The sequence below is a fragment of the Osmerus eperlanus genome, chromosome 5 (assembly GCF_963692335.1).
Source record: "Osmerus eperlanus chromosome 5, fOsmEpe2.1, whole genome shotgun sequence".
NCBI classification, from domain to species: Eukaryota; Metazoa; Chordata; class Actinopteri; order Osmeriformes; family Osmeridae; genus Osmerus; species Osmerus eperlanus.
Genome location: NC_085022.1, coordinates 8409206 through 8433783, shown reverse-complemented (window position 1 = coordinate 8433783; position 24578 = coordinate 8409206).

Below are 24578 nucleotides of genomic sequence, written 5' to 3'. Positions count from 1 at the left end.
ACTCTTCTTCAAACTGACAACAGTAATTGCGATATTGTTACATTTCTTACTTGTGACATTGGCATGTTGTGATTTAATTTGTCTGTTTGATTTTTTTTGAGTTTACAAATAATTTATTCTAACTTTAGTTAGGATTAGTTACCATAGACTGTCCACCATTGTTCTAAAGAAACCTGTCTCTCTCTCTCCCTTCCCCCTCCCCACGCGCTCTCCACAAGCCATTGTGTATTCCGCTCTCATTATAATATAGGCTAGGCCCTAATACTGTACTGTTTCAACTCAAGACTAACCCATAACCTCTCTGGTATTTGTTCATTATAATTACATTTTCTAAAATAAATCATTGTGTATAATACTCACGTTATCCCTCACGTTACCTGATCTGCTCTACTTTCATAGAATTCACTGCTTAAGATTATAGACTGATTATTACGAAGGCTATTACTAAGCAAGGTTAAACAAGGTTTCCTCAGTCCCTTTAAACAAATTATGAGGTGGTGCCCCTTTAACGAAATACTTTATTATAGATTAAGTATTTCTAATCTTAACCGAGAAAACCCCACGACACAACCCAGGGACAGATGCTGGGGGAGACAACTAGAGAACTAGAATGTACTATCCAAATTTAAAGAAGAATCTGTTTTATTGAGAATGTTGCGCCAGATAATTACCTTACTGTGGAATGTTGGGAGTAGAAGCGATACTTGTGCAGGGGGAATGTAAGCATGTGCACCCAAAAGTTGTCATTAGACCAAAAGAGACAACATTGTACTCTGGGGGCTGGTATTTGGGTCATGAGGAAGTCTGGGCCAAGGTTTTTGTACCATGAGAACAGGATCCCTTAGCAGCGGTGGCTTGACAGTGGCCATCATGATTCTGTTCTCATGATACTTTTAACACATTATGCTATTCTTATTTAAATCGTACATCCCGTGTGGATCATACTTGTCCTGGTGAACAATATCACCGACCATGTAAACTATCACCTATAGTAACAGCAACAGTGTCGGGTTGAGTCTGGAAGATTTAGGCCAGCGAAAAGTGAAATCATCTCTGGTAAAAGAATAGTTCAAAAATAGAATTCACAGATAGAAACAAAGGCTGAGAAACAACCAGACAACCTTGACAGATATGATTCCAGTGTGTACAGTCTGAAATAATCCTCTGTGTCCTTGACTCACAACAATGTATTTTTAACAGCTGTTTCTCTGCCTCTTTACCTCTTTACTCTCTTTCTCCCTTGCTCCCCCTCTCTCTTTCTCCCTCTCTGTCTCTGACTCTCCCTCTCTCTGTCATATAGAATTGTTTTTATTCTCCTGTCATTGTGTCTCTAGCAGGGAAGGGTTTCCTCCTTCTTACTAATGCCCTTCCTGCATGCTCCAACTATAGAACTGCCATCCAACTAATCCTCTCCCCTCTGTAATCTCACTCTTGCTCTCATGTCATAACAAGGTCATTCTTTTGCATCATCACATTTACACTGTGTTGGACCAGTGACAGTGGCAACTACTGTAACCTCACCGCCAGCAACACTGTACAGTACAAGTGATGTACTAACTCATAGGAACTTGTTTTATCAGACCTCTGACCTCTGTTTATGAGCAAACATAATGCCAGGCTGGACATGTCATCGCCTAGCTCCAAAACCAAACAAATACAATGTCCGAGAAGCTGCAAGAGGGGATGGGTTTTAATCATGCCGGTGTAAGCCCAGCCTCCCACCCGCAGTGTGTCAGCGGCTAGTGGGCCTCAGCAGAGACTCCCAAAGCAAAGTCCCCTCTCTCTTTGTCCACGTACTAAGCCTTCGATTGGGACTCCACACAACCTAAATGCTTCAAACAATAGCAAACAGACAGATATTAGTGAACAATGATGATTTGTTGGCGGTGCGCCCTGCACTCCAAATAAAAGCTGTCAGCATGATTAGCAGTGGGTGAGGTGAGAGACAATGCCCTGTGTTCACCAGCGCTGAGAGGACTGGGGACACCCAGCCTCCCCCTTGCCCCCCACACCCAGCATCTCCCCTGCCCCTCACACCCAGCCTCCCCAATACCATGCACCCCCCAGCCTGCCCCTGCCTCCCCCCTTGGGAGACAGGTTCAGACCAGCACAGAGAGCAGAAGAAACCTCACTCCCACTGCCGGTAATGGAGTGAAACCAGCAACCATACATGTCAGAGGTGCTTTGTTCAAAAGATTATATTCATTTACATTTCATATATACTACATTCAATTATGTCTGGGGGGCCCTGTTGGGATGAAAAAGAGTTTTTAGGGGAGAGATCATTTCTAGACAGTAGAAACATTGAGAAAACTTTGACTGTCGTGTTGTAAAACCCAAAAGCGAAATGTGAAAGAAATGAGGACAAGGGACATTGTTTGAGGTGTTGTTATAACTTTAATTATGTAAGGCAATCAGAGGCTGTGTTCTTTATACTGGCCTTCCTATCTATCAATCAACACAACTTTGTCTTCATAAATGTGATTCAGTAATCAAGTTTGCTGGATAGCTTAAAACTGTTAGCTGGAAATCAAGGCTTTAACTGATATCCTAGCTTTAAAAAGACACACACACTCTCCAAAAGTTCCAACTTGACCCACATTAGTTGACATAATTAAGCTGTAACTTCATTTGTAAATAACAATGAATCCCATTAGCATGGCGTGGGCCAGACGTGTGCTACCAGTCTGAGTAACAGAAGGCTCACATTTCCAACTAATTGAACATTTAACACTATCTCTTCTCCACTTGAAACACTTGGTCACAACAGGAGGTCCATATGTGGCATCTGCTCAACTGAAGCGCTCGCTTTCTTAAATTGATTTGGCAATACGTTTTCCTAAACGTTTGTTGCCCCCCCTACCATCCCTCCTCACACACACACACACACACACACAAACACCACACAGATGCTTCCATACTGTCCCCTTAGCTCTCAGCCTGGCCACACCTTCTTTGTTCAGGATGGTCTGGACAGAGGGATGACATTTGTTCTGGCAGAGAAGTCTCCACTCTGTTTTCAGTTCAATTCAAGCGTTTACAGCCCTAAAACAAAAGTGTTGGAAGGCAGGTATTCATGGTTAGTAGATGTGGCATTGTGTTGTGGAAACTTTTGTGGTGTTATACCACAATGGGTCTGGGCTTCAATCTGGGTCTGTTTCCACTAATTGGTCTATGCTTCATTACGGGCCTGAGTCTGGGTCTGGGTCTATGCTTGATTCTGGGTCTGGGTGTATTTGTGTGATTAATGTCCATCTATATGGTGATTGTTTACCACTACATGACAACAGCAAGTAAACCCACATGCCCTTGACATTTAGTGGGCTTGGGTGGGGTGGAGAGGGGCTTGGGTGGGGACATCTTTTGTTTCACCATTGTTGTACCCTTCCACCCAGACTTTAGGATATAAAGGACCTCCTTGGCTGGCCGTCTGGGAGTGGAGGTGGCCTCAAATAAAGCTGTCTCTGCAGATGACAGATAACTTGCACTTGCCGGTATTTGGGGGCAACAGTGAAATTAGAGAGTGGCGAGTAGACGATACGGAGAGGGTTTTGTGGTGATGATGAAGTCCTTAGAGACGGATAAGTTCAGACTGATGGGTATCCAAACAGATAACTGGGTGTGAGTGTGGTTGTTGCATGTATGCGGTGATACATATTTCCTTGTATCCATGTATGTAGGTATTCATCATTGTGGTGGCAGTCAGCCAGCAAGTCTGTGTCTCTTCTCTGGTTGGGTCAGAGTTAAACAGAGCCCTCCCACACGCTCACACACACATGCACACACACTCAGTCCAGACAGCTGGAGTGGTCAGGCTTTGACCCTGTGAGACTACATACTGTTATCGGATGGGTGCACAGTACATAGCAGTGGTGGGGGGGAGTAGGTGGGGGGAGGGCAGAGAGTTCTCATCAGTGGACCCAGTCCATTGTCTGGGACCACGAGCAAGAGCTAAGACAAAGACAGCACCTGCTCGAGTCCACCCCTGCCCCCTGCCACCCCAACTCCCCCACCACCTCTGATCATCTCAGCCAGGGCCCCATACTGGTCTGCCACGCGTCAGGCACAAGGCTGCCGTTGTCTGGCCTTCTCGTGCTGAACTCACCGACACACACACTGACCCACGCACACTAACAAAAATACACACACACAATGACTCACATGTACACAGGCTTGTGCATACTTTGGGAGTCAGGTGGCTGAGCGGTGAGGGAATCGGGCTAGTAATCCGAAGGTTGCCAGTTCGATTCCCGGTCATGCCAACTGACGTTGTGTCCTTGGGCAAGGCACTTCACCCTACTTGCCTCGGGGGAATGTCCCCGTACTTACTGTAAGTCGCTCTGGATAAGAGCGTCTGCTAAATGAAAAATCAAATCAAACTTTGACTCAGCAAGACATTTTCCAACCAACCACATCAGTTAACAGATAGTCATTACAATGGTCACTTACAGACACGCACACATATACCTACACACAGACAGACACACAAATAAATGTACATGCACACACATACATACAAACACACACACTCAGTATTGAACCCTTCCAGGGCGGTGTAGTACACCACCAGATCATGTAAGGTGGCGTTCTGGTACATCTACTCTCACACACTCACCTCATTACACGCACACACATACACACAATCTCCTCATTACACACACAGCCCCCTTAACAAACTACACTGGTGCCACTCCCATTCAGCTCATCAGTAACACACGCAACACACCCTCTCTAATAAGGCAGAGAGACAAAACCTAGCAGCCTCCATTGTAGCACTACTCTCTGGGTCTACTACATGCGTAAAGGGCAATCTGCCCACAGAAGCACACTTCTGTGCACTGTTCATTGTGCCGCAGAGGATGGTTGAAGTGGTGTGCTCTCTGTTGGAGGGGGCTTGTTCAGGGGCCATGTGTGATAGCATAGGCAGGGACAGTCATTTATACAGGTCATATCAGCCAGGCTCAGGAAGGTAGAACATTCTCTTTATCTATATTTAGGGCTGCTTACGCAAACATTCCCGTTACACAAAGTATCACCTATTTAATGATGATACACACTTCACCAAGTGAGGCTGGATATTGAAGAAAGGGTCAAACCGATCTATAATAACACTACTACACTACATGGAATGTTTTGGTAAGACACCACACAAACCAGTTTGGTTTAGTTGGTGCTGGAGCTTTTATCTATTTCTTTGGGGGTCTTCATCTTTCCTTTACATTGTATTTTTTAGGAGTTTGGTCTGAAATTGTCCTACTTTTCTCCAGGGAAATCTAAATTTTTAAGTTTTACTTTAAGAGATTCCACAACCCCAAAGTGCCCTGAATGACACCCTCACCCCTAACAGAAAGACACCTAGAGGCGCATTCACAACCTACAAACCAGTTCCTCTCTTTCATCCCTGTTGGATTCTAAAGGATCATGTAATGAAACAAAGACGAGAGCCAGCCCTGGGCCTGGGTGACAGCCCTCCTCTAACAGCTCTCCGCTCTGGACATCACTTTAACCTAATCCAAGCAGACAGACAATAATCGCGCCATCACTGGTGCTCACAATGCCCAGTAATTACTCTTTCACTAAATGCAAGCAACTAAATGTATGTGCAAAGGAGGAAAAGAAAAGCTTTATAATGGCTAAATAGTGTGGGATATACTCAGCAAGGTCTATTTAGGAGAAAGAGCTAAGCCTCGTGTTGAGTCTGAATGAGGAGTTTAGCAGAATGGCCCTTTAAAACGCAGACACCTCCGAGCACACGGCAAAGACTGGTGAGACATGTAAAGGTCAGCAGTAGTACACCTTTTACTCCTTCTCATAGAACACCTGAATGGTGGACAGGCCTTGGTGGGTGCGTCATATTGTATTTTTAATCAGTAGAGAAATCTTGAAAAGAAGACTCCTGCAGACTGGGATTATCTCCATGTTGGCCTGTCACATACAGATACTTACAGTGTTGACTCCATGTGTTGCTGACTGTTAAGAGGATAGTCAGTTAGCTGCTAAAGCCCTAGCTGGAAGCTACCAACAGACTAACCATGAATAATACTGCACTTCTTTTGGAGGATCCAAACATCTCCCATTTAACAGTTTTTTATGTGACAGATAGAAAGAGAAATTTACATTTACATTACATTTAGTCATTTAGCAGACGCTCTTATCCAGAGCGACTTACAGTAAGTACGGGGACATTCCCCCGAGGCAAGTAGGGTGAAGTGCCTTGCCCAAGGACACAACGTTAGTTGGCATGACCAGGAATCGAACTGGCAACCTTCGGATTACTAGCCCGATTCCCTCACCGCTCAGCCAACTGACTCCCGAAATACATAAAGGCAAGCGAGAGAGATGTAATCTCTACACAATTCTCAATTTCTGTTCAATGGTTTGTTTAACTGACACTGATTTATTTTTTGGGATTATTTATAATTAAAGCACCTTGTAATGCATTTTTGGGAATTGACCTAAGCAGACCACACACTCCAATCATGAAATAATTTGTTAACCCTTCCACCACATAAGTAGAATGAGGACCTCTCACCCTCTCCTCTCTCTCTTAATTCAATTGGCTTTATTTGCATGAATGTCCAGATTAAACAGTGTTGTCAAAGCTGTCCAAAGTGAAGCGACAACACACATAGTTATTAACATTTTTTCTTTCACACACACATAGTCACACACATTTTCTCTTTTTTTCTAGTTAGTTTATCTGAGAACAGCAACATCCAAAAAAATCAACGTTGTTGTTAGGTAACCACCATGACCAGGGACGAAGGTAGGGAACGACCACCCTGGGAAATAAAGCGAGTATGTAGAACTGTGGCAGATCAGAACATTCTTTTTTCTTCCTCAGTTCCCAGGAGCATCCAGACAGAGAAACAAAAACATGCCACCTCCCTCTCTAGTTCTCCGACCCTTCCTCCTCTCTCGTCTGCCCTTCCCTAGTTTCCTTGAGCAGGCACAGCTTCCTCCTGTTTTACAGTTAGGTCCATAAGTATTTGGACATTGACACAATTTTCATCATTTTGGCTCTGTATACCACCACAATGGATTTGAAATGAAACAATCAAAATGTGCTTTAAGTGCAGACTTTCAGCTTTAATTTCAGGGTATTTACATCCAAATCAGGTGAACGGTGTAGGAATTACAACACATTTTATATGTGGCCCCCCCCTTTTTAAGGGACCAAAAATAATTGGACAAACTAACATAATCATAAATCTAATTGTCACTTTTAATACTTGGTTGCAAATCCTTTGCAGTCCATGACAGCCTGAAGTCTGGAACCCATAGACATCACCAGACGCTGGGTTTCGTCCCTGGTGATGCTCTGCCAGGCCTCTACTGCAACTGTCTTCAGTTCCTGCTTGTTCTTGGGGCATTTTCCCTTCAGTTTTGTCTTTAGCAAGTAAAATGCATGCTCAATTGGATTTAGGTCAGGTGATTGACTTGGCCATTGCAGAACATTCCACTTCTTTGCCTTAAAAAACTCTTTGGTTGCTTTCGCAGTATGCTTCGGGTCATTATCCATCTGCACTGTGAAGCGCCGTCCTATGAGTTCTGAAGCATTTGGCTGAATCTGAGCAGATAATATTGCCCGAAACACTTCAGAATTCATCCTACTGCTTTTGTCAGCAGTCACATCATCGATAAATACAAGGGAACCAGTTCCATTGGCAGCCATACATGCCCACGCCATAACACTACCTCCACCATGCTTCACTGATGAGGTGGCATGCTTTGGATCATGAGCAGTTCTTTCCCTTCTCCATACTCTTCTCTTCCCATCATTCAGGTACAAGTTGATCTTGGTCTCATCTGTCCATAGGATGTTGTTCCAGAACTGTACAGGGTCTTTTAGATGTTTTTTGGCAAACTCTAATCTGGTCTTCCTGTTTTTGAGACTCACCAATGGTTTACATATTGTGGTGAACCCTCTGTATGTCAATGTCCAAATATTTATGGACCTAACTGTATGTCCGGCCTTGCTGACCTAGAGGTCAGTCCTGCTGTCAGCTGCATACATCACAGACTACCACAAACCACCCCTGAGACCTTCACACATCACCACAGATTACCATAGACCCCCACAGACCTCCACATATCACTATAGACTACCATAGAGACCCAACCGGAGACCTCAACAGACCCCCACAAAAATAACTACTGACTGCCAGAGACCACCACAGATCACTAGAAATCACCACAGACTCAGTCTCTTACCTATCACCTCATTGAATCAACACTATCAGTCAGTACTGTGGTCAGCTCCAACCATCAGATTCCCCTCGACCACCACAGACCACCATAAATCACCTCAGATCTCCACATACAGAATTGTTCAGCCATGTCACATATCACTTGTGTGTAGCTAAATGGTTCCCATTTGATGATGAACATTTCTGAATTTTACCATCTACTGTGCCCACAGAGTTCTCTCTCTCTCTCTCTTTTTGAGATAGACAATGTATCTTGCTCTCTACACCATTACTCTCTACATTTTTCTCTCTACCCACTCTCTCTGTCTTTCTCTCACTATCGTTCTCTCTGTCTCTTCCCCCCCCCTTCTCTCTACTACCTCTCTCTGTTTTCTCACGCCAGGACCCATCACCCCCCTGGTGCTTCGTGACCTCTGACACTGGTGCTCCAGACCAATGAGACACCTCAGAGCGATTCTCCCTCGTAAGAGTCTCTCTGTGATAACACTGCTTGATTTACACCACCCCACCCCCCCCCAGGACCCTGCAGGGTCCCTTTGAAGCCCTGATAGGCCAGCTATGTGTGCACTCAGCAGCTGATAGGCCGATGGAGCAGCGAGGTGGCGGTGGCAAGGGACAAGGTGCCGTGGCTTTGTTGTGGTGGTGTCTCACTCTCAGGCTCCGTCACTATCACAGGGTGACTGACAAGGTGAGACATTACTGGAAAACTTAGGAATAGCGTGTGTGTTTGGTGGCATGTAGAGAATAGAATGTAGAGTGTGACATGATTTGCACACAGCTGGATAACAGCTGTTTCTATCATGCTTCTAAGACATTCAATCAAATCAAATCAATGTATTTGTATAGCCCTTTTTTACAAACAATGTCACAGAGGGCCAGATACGCCCATAGAACTGCCCCTCAGCCAACATCAACCCTTAGGGAAGACAAGGAAAAACTCCCAGAAAAACTCACTAGAGGAGAAAAAATTGAAGAAACCTTGGGATGAGCAATTCAGTGAGGGATCCCATCCTCCAGAGACGGTTGGTGAAGATGAGAGGTGCAGAACACAGGCTAAACATAGTCATACATCAGGGAAGTGTCAATGGGTGTTGAAACACCAAAATCTAGTGTTCAACTTGGGTCAGAGTTGGTAAATGTCCAACTGTCCAGTGGTAGCCACGGGGCTGGGGGCGTGTAATCGGCGCAGCATCACAGGCAAGTGGATGGATGGACAGGAAGGGACTAGGAACTCGCTGTTGTCCGTCAGGAAGACCGATGTCAACTTGGCGACGAGATCCAGCTTTGGCAGACTGTCACCGATAGCTGTCCACTGGCGACCAGGTCAACATTGGCAGACCGACGACCAGGCAGATGCTGACAGCTCAAACCCCCCACACCACAGGGGGGGGGTGTGGAGGGGGGTGTAGAGGGGGGACAGAGAGAAGAGAGCAGGAATTACAGAATGCAAGGAGAAACTAACAGTAACAGTAATATTAAGAATGAGGTCCCCACCGGTCAAATGTGAACTAGTGCAGCAGTTAGCAGACCAAAAAGGGTATTTGATGCAGCCCTAGACACTAAGACAGCGCCAGCCCCCCTCGGTTGGAACATGAAATCTGTTCCAGGGACGAGAAAATACGAATAAGAATGCCCTGTCCCCCGTTGTCTCCAACTAGCAACAGAAACAATAACAGTAACAACATTCTTTAAGCGAGTGTTTGATGTTGTCTCAGGTCCGGTGCTAGAGATTATAAATACATCCCTTAGAACTGCCGTCTTCCCAGATGCTTTCAAAACAGCTGTTGTAAAGCCCCTATTAAAGAAACCCAAATTGGATAACAGCAGGGCTCCAGACTAACTTGTTGCCTTGGTTGCACTGGTGCTTTATATTTAGGTGCACCAGCACAAAATGTAGGTGCACCCAAATTTTTCCTTGTGTCGCCACAATTTCAAGGTCACCTTTTTAGCACGCTCCATATACATTCATATATATTATGTAAATGATCTTAAACAAGAATAAGGTGTAGGTAAATATATTTATTTGAAGCACAATCATACTGTATATAAAAATAAAAATATTTTAAGTGCTTCACTGAGCTGCTGGTCACATGACCCAAAGGTTCATAACGAACCATCGTTGTGTTTACCCAATATTACCCAATACAAAAACAAATAATAAAATAAATAAATAAACAAATAATTTTATTTTAACCTTTGCAATGTGGGGGGTCTGAGACAGCCCAACGGTTAAAAGAAAATGCTTCACTTTGTTTTCGTATGAGGTAAATTTGTCGCAATATGTTACGGACCCGTGTCCTTCATTTGATTGAACCCGGTTTGTGTCCGTGTAGTTGTGATTGTGTTTCGTTCTGTTCTCCTCTTTGTTTTCCCTGTCAGCTGCTTGCAGGGTGTGTCGGTGGTTGGATATCGGCGTGATCAGCGGCCAGCTCCCAATCGGTCCACCTCCAATCAGCGGTCCAGCAGCCCATATAAAAGACCATCGCGGTTCGCTGTTCAAGAGGGCAGTGTTGAACGAGAGCTGTTGTTTGATTGTTTGTGGTTTGAGCGAGGAAAGAGGTTATATGGTCTGTGAGACCTTTGGCTAGGGTTTAGTTTGTACTGTTAAGATGTAAGCGCTAAAGCCTGTTTTCTTTCTGTTCTGTTCAGGACGATACACGGTATCGTGCTTTATGTTCGATTTGTTATTTGTTCACTCGCACAGGGGAGGGGGGGGGGGGGCTTTGGAATAGGCAAGCTGCCCATGGGCTTACATACCATCACGCAGTAACGTCCTATTTTTCACACTAGGTAAGGAACGGGTGCCACCCCATGTATGTTTAGTTTAGGGACTATTATGGTTTCTTTAGACAGGGCACTTTTCTGTTTTTTTCTTTGGCACCGTTCGTTGTTCCATTGTTTCTCCCCTGTGACGAAATAAACATCACTATTTATATTACCGCTGCGCTTCGCTTTCTCAGCACAACCCTTCCCTCGGTGTTAGGCCGGTAGAGTCGTAACACAATACGACGGTGGGTCACAATGACTGATGGGTCAGAATGACCCGAAGATAACACAAGGGTTAATCTTCACAAACACTGAAAAGTAGTTTTGCAGTATGTTAAAGATATGCAATTGATCAACTTTATACAAAAAGCAATACGTTTTTTCAGTTCATTTTGTTCTGTGAGAGAAATCCAGTGGGCTTGAACAAGTGCATCGAAATCTGGCTGAATGTCTGAGGTGCATATGCGAAGGACAGCTGACAGGTGATGTTCAGGGTCTGCAGTTAAACTAGCAAACCATCAGCCCGCGCCCACTAAATCAGTCAAGTTCTTATTATGTCTGCGTCAGTTGTTTTTGTCACAGCTTTCACTTTGACTTCAGTAAACAGATACTTTGAAGTCCATGTCTTGTAGTTTTTCATTTTCGAGGGCTAACCAACAGCTAACTCTCCTGTAGGTGAGGTTGCTCAAGCGCACATATGTAAATCGCCTGATCACTGTAGTCTTTCAGGACTATATATTTACTACCGCTCAACACATTTATTTATTTTAAATCTTTGATTTACCTCACGCGGACCGGATTGAGACAGCCTGTGGCCGGTTGTGGCCCGCGGGCCGTACAATGCCCAGGTCTGCTGAACTGACTCTGGTGCTCAGGTCGTAATTTCAATCACACAGCACGGAGCAGTGTAGGCCTACAGGAATATATGGACCTCAGCCAATCAGAGGCAAAGAGCCGCCCCATCTCTGTCTCTGATTGGTTTAGACCACGATATGATCCAACCATGAGTGAGTTCCGTCAAAGGAGAACAAACGCTTTGTTTGTGGAGAGACAGCGGATGCGAGAAGGTTAGGTGCACCGGTGCGACCTAGGAAAACATTTAGTCGCACCCGTACACATTTTGGTTGCATAGGTCGCACTCTAGAGCCCTGGACAGTATACTTGCAAATTACAGACCAATATCAAACCTTCCATTTATTAGTAAGGTACTGGAAAAGATAGTATTAGTCCAATTCAATTATTTTCTTGAAGAAAATAACATCCTGGAAGTCTCGCAGTCAGGTTTCAGGAAATATCACAGTACTGAAACTGCTCTCACCAAAATAATTAGCGACCTCAGACTAAACTCTGATGCAAATAAAGTCTCTATCCTTATCCTGTTAGATCTCAGTGCAGCATTTGATACCATTGATAACAACATCTTAATCAATAGACTGGAAAAGCTTATTGGGTTCACGGATAGTGTATTGAACTGGATGAAATCATATATCAGAGGAAGGAAGTTTTATGTTAGTTTAGGAGACCATAGGTCCAAGAAACATGAGAACTGCTATGGGGTTGCTCAAGGAAGCTGCTTAGGTCCATTACTTTTTTCTCTTTCTATGTTACCACTCAGTGACATAATCAGAGAACATAACATAGATTTCCATAGCTATGCGGATGACACACAACTATATATATCCACTGAACCCAACGATGCAACAGCCATAAATTCCATTACCAACTGCTTGTCGGCAATAAACCAATGGATGAATGATAACTTTCTTAAATTAAATTAAGACAAAACTGAAGTCCTACTATGGTGGCCCCAAATCCAAAAGAGAGACGCTAACTAAGAATCTAGGAAGTTTAACCCCCTGGCTTAAACCACAGTTGACAAGTCTCGGTGTAATCCTGGACTCAGATTTAAATTTCAACTCTCACATTAATAAAGTGACCAAAACAACTTTCTTTCACCTGAGGAATATAGCGAAGGTACGACCATTCATAAACCAAAATGATGCAGAGAAGTTAATTCATGCTTTTATATCCAGCCGGCTGGACTACTGTAACACACTTTTCGCTGGTCTTCCCAAGAAAACCACTGAAAGACTACAGCTCATTCAAAATTCTGCAGCTAGATTATTAACCAAAACTAAAAGGAGAGAACACATTAGTCCTGTCCTAGCTACTTTACACTGGCTCCCTGTTACCTTCAGAATTGACTTAAAGGTCCTTTTCCTCACATACAAAGCTCTAAACGGACAAGGACCTAGCTACATTGCTAACTCTCTTATAAACTACACACCAGCTAGAACACTGCGATCATCAAATGCAGGCCTATTAGAGGTCACCAGAAGCAGTCATAAGAAGATTGGTGATGCGGCCTTTGTCAATTACACCCCAAAACTATGGAACAAATTACCCATAAATATTAGGGAAGCAAACACGCTAAACATTTTCAAAAGACAGCTTAAAACCTATCTTTTTACCAAAGCATTTAACTAATTTCATCTCAGAAGGGTTTTACTACTTTTATTTATTTATTATAGTTTTTTTTTGTTTTATTAGTTTTTTGTATTTGAGAGACCACGGCCAGTCTGGTTTGTTATATGTTTTGGAAACTGCAAAGGCAGCTCGAGTCTAAGACAGATTCGAGAGACCGCAGATAGATTGCGGCTAGTCTGGGTTTTTATATGTTTTGGAAACTGCAACCTTATTAAAAGGCACGATCATGTGATTCTTCGACAGCGTTAATTGATAGACGAGAGCGATGATCGAACCGAACCATATGACAGCCTAACATAGGAAAGAGGGAAAGTAGACCGTTCTTAGTGGGGGGAGTTAGTAGTGAAATGTTGTCGAAGATGCCCGAGTGCGGGGAGCGGTCTTGCCTGACTGAACTTGCGATGCTTTATTTGTATTATAGTTTTTATGAGCTGCAATTCTTGTATGAAATGTGCTATATAAATAAAGTCTTATTATAACAATATACTGTAACAGGTTTACTTTATTTGTAAATTCAAGTTATATGATACCTATGCAGACATATAGATGCTTTATTTGTAATTTAAAGTTATATGATACATATACAGACAAACACACACTTCAGATTTGCATTATATGTAGTGAAGTTTTAAAAGTACACACACACACATTTTAGCAACCGTAGAACTGACTAAACAGGGCTGCGTTTCCCGATAACGATGGATCGTAGCTGTTACGAGAGTTCTCTACAATCAAAATAACGATCCATCGTTATTTTTTACGTGCGTTTCCCGAACATGCTCGTAAGGAGAACCATCGTACGTGTCTCTTAAGTTGCACTTAACAAGACGCTGTCCATTGTACTGAAATGTGATTCTTCTGACGCAACTTTAAGACTTTCAAATTAAAACGTTAACCAAAGTAATTGACGAATTACGGTAGGCCTACACAAAAAATATTTTCTTGTCGCTACAGAAAACTTTACATTTATTATAGGCTACTTATTTTAGTACTTTTCAATGTACATTGTATGATGCTACATGAAGGCAAATACATTAAGGTGATCGTGCACACTGTGCTGCATCTGAGTTTTACACCGGTGTCAGGACCCTGCAATCAGTGTGACGAGTATAAAAATGCTCAGTTAACGCCCAAGCCATTTGATGAAAGACCAATGGCGTCTGAAAAAAAAGGAAGGCTGGCTTCAAGCCTGAAGAAATAGTGATTCTTATTGAAGTTGAAAAGCATAAAGATGTACTGTTTTCTAGGTTTAAAGGTGCCCACACCAATAAACAGAAAACGAAGGTGTGGGAGGACATCGGCCAAAAATTGACGGCAGTCAGTGGGGTCAGGAGAGGGGGACAGACATACGGAAAAAGTGGCAAGACTTCTCCAGTCTCTCAAAAAGAAAGGCAGCTGCAGTGAGGGCTTCTCTGAGCCAAACTGGTGGTGGCCCAAGCTCTGCCACATCACTGACACCCAAGGAGGAGAGGGCAATTCACATCATGGGTGTCACTTCCACTGACGGAATCACTGGGGGGGTGGATATCCGTGGGGGTGTTTTGCCCACAGCCAGCACCTCAAGAGCACATGACCCTAATTGTCCGGTCTCCCCTGGTCTCCCCTGGTCTCCGGTGTGCTGCAGACGGCGGTCTCAACCGCACCCAGGTTTGAGGCCACCTGTGCCTGCAGTCAGGATCTAGTGGAGCTGGAAAGGGAGAAAATTACTATTCTGAAGGGAATTCAGCAAACCCTGAAGGACTCAGCGGCCAGGGATGCAAGATTTCAGGAGGAGGTCTTGGCAATCAAGAGGGCTCGCCTCCAAATTGAGGAAAAGAAGCTCTTGCTTGAGCAAATGAAATTTGAGAGGCCCTCCATTTCTGTGCCCATTCTTCTGTCCAACCAACAAGGTAGTGTATAGGTTACCTTACAGCCTAAGCATACATTGTTCATTTTAATTAAGTAAAGGCTAAATTGTGTATTGTATCATATATTCAGTGTTGCCTGTCCCAACCTTACATGCTTTTGTTTTTTCATCTTATAGATCCAAGTGAGGAGCAGGAGCAGGGAGAACAAACTCAGAAATAAAACAAATATTTCTGATATCTTGTGCCTTGGTTTTTAACTCTTCTTGATACTCCACTTTCCATGGGCAAATCTATATGATTCCTATATTTACTACTTTATTGAGCAACAAGGTAAAAAAAACATGCATATAAATGGTATCACACATGCTATGACACAGCTAGCAGCCTAAATAATACAATGTACAAATACAAGCATCTCAATCTCCAACATATTTACTGTCTTATTTTATAGTGTTGACTATATCTAAAATCTTGCAATAATAGGCCAACAGCTTTCCAAGACCATGTTTGCAATATCATGATTCCCACATTGGCCACAAATGACAATGTGACAAACACATAAATAATGAACACCAATCAACATGGAATCATTGTTTCCAACATGAATAATCAACTAAAATTGATGGTTGATCAATTATACTCATTATGAGTGTTAGATGTGTCAAATGACTCTAATCAGTTTAATTGACATACAGACCCATCCATTACATTCTCACGGTATATAAAGAAGAGGTCTAGCCTACTTCTCAAACGGAACATGGCTGCAATACAGCAAATCATTCGTTTGAGAGAGAGAGAGAGAGAGACGGCGGCGGCCCAGAAGTAGGCTGGTAAGGCTCAATGCCTTTGTGAGGACGACGATGAGTCCACTGGACATCCTTGACGATTCTGCCGTACTCCATAAATACCGGCTCAGAAGGGCTGACATTGTGATGCTCCTGAACCTGGTCGAGGCAGACCTGCAGAGGTCAACACGGAGGTCCTATGCACTCACCCCTGCAACCTACTGGCAGCGTACGCTTTTATGCCACTGGCAGTTTTTTGGAGGTGCTTGGCGATGGACATGGGCTCTCCAAGGCCTCAGTATCCAGATCTGTGCAGGCTGTAACATCAGCATTACTTCGCAACATCCCAGACCACATCCACTTCCCCACAACAAGAGGGGACAAGTCTGCGCTGCAGGATTTTTTTTTCCAGACACACAACATCCCCCAAGGCATTGGGGTAATTGATGGCACCCTCATTCCAATTCTCACCCCTTCCAATGAGGCCCACATTTATTTCTGTCGAAAAGGCTATGCTGCCATCAACTGCCAGGTTGTCTGTGACCATCAGGGGCTCATCACTGATCTTGTGGCAAGATGGCCTGGCAGCAGCCACGACTCTTTTGTTTTTTCAAACTCCTCTGTTGGCCAGGAGGCACAAGCTTCCAGGGATGGATGGTTGCTTCTCGGGGACAGTGGGTATCCATTGAGGCCATACCTTTTTACTCCTGTCGCCGACCCCCACAACGAGGCTGATGAGAGATACAATGAAGCTCACCGTGTGGCCAGGAGTATCGTTGAGTCAGCTGGAGGTCTTCTTTTTCACCCTTCAAAATGTTGTTCAGTTATTGCGGTAACTGCAATGCTCCACAACATAGCTGTAAGAGCTACAACACCCTTGGGTCCTCATGAAGACCAGTTGGAGGAAGATGGTGAGGAAGATGTAGATGGGCCTCCCCTGCAGGCCCACGATCCCCGGCATGTCCAGTATCTGGCTGGCTTTGAAGCACGTCAACGTGCTTATTTATAATAATTTATTTTCATCACCAATTATCATAGTAGAACAGCTTTCTCAAGCAGTTTGTGATGCATTTTGGAAACAGGAGATGAGCTCCTGGTCTAATGCGCCACCTGGCTTGAGAAACCCGTTCTCAAAGACTTACTTTTAGTCATTATTTGGGTAGCACACATATTCTGAATGCCTTCGGCGGAATTCAAATGAGCCATTTTAATCTAGATTAATCTAGATTAACGCCAAGATTACAGTAAGATTAATCTATATTTAAAAAATTAATCTATGCCCACCACTAGTTTAAAGTTTTTCTGTAGCCCCTAAGTGCTGCCCTCTAAAGTTGGTAATCTCAGGATATGCTTTAATATCGTGTGTCCACACCGCTTTACACATTATCTTCTTCCTGTAGATTCTGTGGACTGCAAGGAACCAGGAGGGTGCCGGCAACACTCTCTGTGAAGAAGTTGAGCAAGTGAATAGTTTTCTCTCCAGATGTGTGTCACGAGTGTCTAACTTTAACACCGCTACAGAGAATAATAATTTGATCAATGGGAGATGTATCAGAATATGTGGTTCTTTGGAAAGATGGTACTGTTTGCACTACAGAATGAAACACACAGAACACATTGGCTATATTTCAGAGGTAATAGAATTGTTGTTGTTATTATTTTTGATATTTTGTTTCTCTATTACCTCTGTTTTATTTTTTCCTTCTCATGTAAAAAACACACATAAACAAACAACAATGGCAATTGACTTAATGACAAGAACACAAAAAATAAGAAAATAGTAATTCCCCAAATCAATGAAAGTGTCAAGTAATTGTTCTCCCTGATTCCCTTACGTTTTATCTATTTATTCCTATTAGCTTGGGGTTTTTTCTGCTTTTAAAATACCTATGGGGTTATCACTATATTATACTAATTTGATTTTGGGACTCTTATTCTGGAAAACGGGCTTTACTTTTTGGATACTGTTTTACTCTAATTTAAATGAGGGGATTATTGATTTGATTTAAAGTACAAGTATAAAAAACAACAAATATATCAATACACGAATCAAGTAATGGAACAACCAAATGTAGAAACCCTCAATCTAACCTCATCAATGAATGAATGCTACAGCATGTACAAAACAGTGAGACAGCGTGAACTCAAGCGATTTAAAGTACAACAGTCTTTCAAAACAAAAGTGATCAGTCCAGGTCCAAGTGTCTGGCAAATCGCTCCAGGGTAGAAAAAATATATATAAATCAATAAAATAAAATCAGGTCCTTGTCCTACCAGTCGTAGCAAGTTGTTCTCTTTCTGTTCAGTCTCTCACAGCGATCGCTAGCACCTCGATTTGCTAGCACTGTTGATGATGGAGTTGCACTCCACTCCAGTACTGTACTCCGGGAAAGAGTACGCCGCAGACGATGATTCACTCAGAACGATGGTTCACTCAGATCGATGGTTTAGTTAGATCTTCCCCCAAAAAAGAGGAGAATACGGCCGAGGTAACTCTACAGTTCTCCACCCAACCGTAGTGTAGCAGACTCTCTTCTCTTTGGTTACAGTTAGCCTAGCCAACCGCAACTAAACCAATGTACAGAAGCGAAAAAAACGAAACAAAATAACAGATCTTCTTTTTCTCAATCACACTTCAACTACTCTCTATATCTTCACACACATACAGGAACTAACTACGTAAATCAATATTTTCGTTTTTTTTCTTTCTTTCCTTTCAATAACTGCAATCTAGTCTAGCTGTATATCTCTCGTCTCTCCTAGTTCAGTAGTATTCCCCTTTTTCGCGCGAGAGAGCGCAAGAGCCCCAACTTTCCCGCCTGTAAACCCCCCCCCCCAAAAAAAACCCACAGCAATACTTCATTACAACATAAAATAATCTCTGTACACAGAGCCACAGTATGAAACTGGGACCCAACCACACCAGCATCACTTTTCTTAATCAACAAATAAATAATAGCTCTTGTATATTACTTTCGTGAATATAATAGTTATTTATTTGTTACTCTTTATAAATAATTGTATTTTACATTTAATTAATTTGTGCCCTGTAACCCTGGGTTACATGTGCCCTTACCACCAAGTATATGGCCAAGTCAGGTTTGTAAGCTTATTTCCCCCTGCCAGCCTGCAAATGTACATGTTTTACAAAATTGTATTGTGATTTTGTTTTGTTCTTCACAGTAAGAACTGACATTCTGACTGTCCATGCTATGGGGTGGAATGAACGGAAAGAGAATGGCCTCCATATAGCCTTGTCTTCCAGATTCAAGAAGGTATGTTCACGTACTGAAGATGATTAACTATTTAAAGCAGTTACATTTAAACGTAACTTTTACTTATTATACCCAAAATGCATCACGTTGTTATAGTACCCCCTATTAGACATTGTAGTGGTACAGGACCTGTACTAGGACCCTTTGTCCTAGCAGCGAAGCGTCGTAGGAGAGGCAAACGAGCCGGTGCTCTGGTGCGACTCTGTCGGCGTGGGGCACGCACAGCGTTACCGGGGATATTTCTCTCCAACGTGCGTTCACTGAGCAACAAACTGGATGAACTTCAGCTACTGGTGTGGAAAAACAGAGACTTTCATTCATCTTCCGTTTTGTGCTTTACGGAGACATGGCTGAGTGAACTGATCCCAGACTCTGCGCTACAGCTAGCAGGTTTCAAACTGCTGAGAGCGGATCGTGACCCTGTGCTCTCTGGCAAAACGAAAGGCGGTGGTATTTGATTTTACATTAACAGTGGCTGGTGTGAAGATGTGACAGTGATTCTGCAGCACTGTTCTCCTGATCTGGAATCATTTTTTATTAACTGTAGATCTTTTTACTCGCCACGAGTGTTTGCATCATTCATTCTGGTTGGCGTCTACATGCCTCCGCAGGCTAGCGTCAACGAGGCTCAACGTGTGCTCGCCAACCAGATACTGAGTGTGGAGCATGAAAATCCGGATTCCTTGGTTTTTGTGCTAGGCGACTTTAACAAAGGCAATCTCACTCAAGAACTCCCAAAATATAGACAATTCATCAAATGCCCTACCAGAGAAGGAAACACCTTGGATCACTGCTACTCTACAATCAGCAAAGCATACCATGCGGTCCCCAGAGCAGCACTGGGTCACTCTGACCACGCCATGGTCCACCTGATTCCTGCATACAGGCAGAAGCTAAAGCGCTGTAAGCCTGCTGTGAGGACATCAAAACAGTGGACCAGTGAAGCTATGGATGATCTGCGGGCGTGCTTGGACTGCACTGACTGGGACATGTTCATGACTGCTACCAATAGTCTGGATGAGGTCACAGAGGCTGTGACATCATACATCAGCTTCTGTGAGGACTGCTGTATACCAACACGCACTAGGGTAAGCTACAACAACGACAAACCCTGGTTTACAGCTAAACTCAGAAGGTTGAGGTCAGAGAAAGAGGCCGCGTTTAGGAGTGGGGACAAAGACAGTTTCAAGGAGTCGAAGAACAGGTTTAGCAAGGCGGTTAGGGAGGCTAAACGACTGTACTCAGAGAGACTAAAACACCAATTCTCTGCAAACGACTCTGCTTCTGTCTGGAGAGGGCTCAGGCAGATTACCAACTACAAGCCCAGAGCCCCCCACTCCACTAACGACTCCCGGGTGAAGTTAACAGACTTTTCAAGAGGCAGAATGACCAGCTGTCTCCGGTGTTTACCTACATCTTTAACACCTCCCTTGAGACATGCCATGTGCCAGCCTGTCTCAAGTCCTCCACCATCATCCCTGTGCCCAAAAAGCCAAGGCCAACAGGACATAATGACTACAGACCCGTCGCCCTGACCTCTGTGGTAATGAAGTCTTTCGAGCGCCTGGTGCTGGCACACCTTAAATCCATCACTGACCCTCTACTGGACCCCCTGCAGTTTGCCTACAGAGCCAACAGGTCTGTGGACAATGCAGTTAACATGGCCCTCCACTTCACCCTACAGCACCTGGACTCCCCAGCATCCTATGCCAGGATCCTGTTTGTGGACTTCAGCTCTGCCTTCAATACCATCATCCCCGCCCTGCTTCAGGACAAGCTCTCCCAGCTGAACGTGCCTGATTCCACCTGCAGGTGGATCACAGACTTCCTGTCTGACAGGAAGCAGTGCGTTAAGCTGGGAACACAAGTCTCTGACTCCCGGTCCATCAGCACTGGATCACCTCAGGGCTGTGTCCTTTCTCCTCTGCTCTTCTCCCTGTACACCAACAGTTGCACCTCCAGTCATCCGTCCGTCAAACTCCTGAAGTTTGCGGACGACACCACCCTTATTGGGCTCTTCCTCTGGTGGAGACGAGTCTGATTATAGGTGGGAAGCGGCCAACCTGGTGACCTGGTGCGGCCAGAACAACTTAGAGCTCAATGCTCTTAAGACAGTGGAGATGGTTGTGGACTTCAGGAGGAACACAGCCCCACTCACCCCCATCACCCTGTGTGACTCCCCAGTCAACACTGTGGAGTCCTTCCGCTTCCTTGGCACTATCCTCTCCCAGGACCTCAAGTGGGAACTGAACATCAGCTCCCTCATCAAGAAAGCACAACAGAGGATGTACTTCCTTCGGCAGCTGAAGAAGTTCAACCTGCCAAAGACAATGATGGTGCACTTCTACTCAGCCATCATTGAGTCCATACTCACCTCCTCCATCACCGTCTGGTACGCTGCTGCCACTGCCAAGGACAAGAGCAGACTGCAGCGTATCATCCGCACTGCTGAGAAGGTGATTGGCTGCAATCTGCCTACCCTCGAGGACCTGCACACCTCGAGGACCCTGAGGCGAGCGAGGAAGATTGTGGCCGACTCCTCCCACCCTGGACACTCCCTGTTTCAGTCACTCCCCTCCGGCAGAAGGCTGCGGTCCATCAGGACCAATACCTCACGCCACAAAAACAGTTTCTTCCCTTCCGCTGTTGGCCTCTTCAACAAGGCCAAGGGACCACACTGATTCTAATGACTTCCTGCTTAAAACACACTGCTTTTTGCACTGCATTACAAAATTGTATCTTGTACATTTGTATTTTTTGTAATATTTGTATTTTTATATTGTAATTTACGGCAACTTATATTTTATTTTATTGTATATTTAATTATATTTTAATCCCACTTAGTACTGCTAGTTTATGTACCCTTAGTATAGATAGTCCACATATTTAAATTTTAATTCTCTATATGTTTATTGTATGCACCTTCCTGCCAAAGCAAATTCCTTGTCTGTGCAAACTTTCATGGCGAATAAATCCCATTCTGATTCTGATGTAGCTGAGAGCCTGAAGACAATGCAGGAGCAGTTGCATTGCTGTGATGACATGCTGAAACAATGGGTTGTTGATGTCAAGAAGTGGGCCAGTAGCAGTAAGAAAAATACTTAATATATAAACACTCTCAGTCACTTGGTAGTAATGCATATCTGTATCTTAAATGTTAAAAGTTTATTTATTTTATCTTTAATCAAGGAAGTGCAGCACCTGGTCCTGTTGATGCTCAAAGTTTGCAGATCACAATCGAAGCACTCTTTGTGAGCATTTGTCAGAAAAAGCACTACCTTTACAGACAGAATGGTATGTATAGTGTAAACATAACTAATGCAGATAAATCTTAGGCTATACTGATATCTTCATTACCATGGCAGCTCTTTTTATGTACTATTGTTTTTACGGTATTTGCAGATGGCAACAAAAGGCGACAGAAAATAACTCAAAAGATAGCCCAGGAAAAGAAACGGTTGCTGGAAGACATCCAGAGATACAACCAACAGCCTGATGGTGACCTTGTGGACACAGACTTAGTTGTGCAGAAATGTGCAGAGAGCATGATCAGCAGAGCCTTGGCAGGAACAGGACACAGGTGTTGCATCAAGATTTAACTTTAAGTATGCATATAAAATGTCATTAAATTTGTTTATTAATGTCAAATGTTTTTATTCCTTTACAGACGGTGTGGACATCCTCACAAAGAAGAAGCTCTTTGACCACGTAATGCTTGCCTCACGACTAAAAGAGGAAAAGCAGATCCTGTGAAGGAGATGCTGCAGCACTGCCAGTACCTCAAGGACTCAGTGGCAAAGGTCCAGACACTGATGGGCACTGTTTTAGTGAGCACACAGACAGGAACTAATAGTAAATCAAATGATATGGCTACATGCACTTTCAAATTTATAGGTCAAACTATTTAAGTGGAAACCAATCCTGCTAGTATAGTCTTCGGTAAATTAATTAAAAAATCAATTAACAACATTTACAGGCTTGCCAAATGGATTAACCGAGGAGGGGTCCAAGGGCTTCATCAGTGCACTAAAGAGAAGACTGCAAGACCTGAGACTCCAACAGCAGACCATAGCAGGCACCTACAGATGCACTCTCAAACCAAGTAACAGACTGGTGGAAGAGGAGGACAGGGAAATGGAGGAAGACATGGACTGGCAACGTGGCAACAGCTCTGATGATGATGATAGTGATGAGGAGGAGGATGCAGAGAATTGAACTCAAGTCACTTGGATTTGAATCACTCAGTCACAGCTGTAATCGCCTGAGACCTAACTTGATATACTGTGATGTATACTGTGTGTTCTCTCCCTTTGATCTCCACCTGTAATGGCCCAGGCGAGTCAATTGCAACAGAGGCTGCCTCTAGAGCATGACTGCAGCAGAGCACAGAGCATTATTTGTAAATGAGTGGTAGAACATAACACTTAACTTATAACATGGGTGAGTTGGTGACCTAGCTAACGTTTTCGGGTTTTTGTTTTAGATTCACTGTTAGGTAAGGGAGCGCGCTGGCTCCACCTTCCCATTGCGGGGAGGGCCAGGGCTACCAGGTTTTGGTTTTATTTTCACTAACTCAGTCTTGTTTTTCTGTTCAATAAACATTCGTATTATTTTTTACATACATTGACTTGGACATTGGTTGGACTCACCTTATGTTAGCTGGCAGATTGGGCAATTGGGAAATTATGGGGATAAATTATTAATTTATTATTCATCATATATTTATTCATCATATATTGAAATTATCCAGATTGTTTTTGAAATATTCGGATTTAACTCTGTATAACTCGAGACAGCCATCATCTCAATATTTAGGCTACCACACACGTTAATATTGATAAGTGACCATTAGTGAAAATCCGAGTCTGGATGAGGTTAAAGTTCTGTGTGTAATATATGGTGCTTTCGACTTCATGCAGCGCCGGAGTCGCCTGCAGCCCGGCTGACTTGAAGCAGCCAATGGCATTCTCAGATTCAAGGCAGCCGGCTGTCGGCGCTGCCGGTGCTGCATGAAGTCGAATACACCTAAAGTCTCATGGGTAGGCTAATGCCTCGATGCGTCATGTCATTGGGTGTGCTCAAGCCTTCGGCGAGAGCACAACCTTTGTTCTCTCACATATATATTTATTTATTATTATTTATTTTCGCCCCCCTAAAACTCAGTCAATATTTGGCCTACATACACAACGGCGGTGTCAAAAGGTTTGT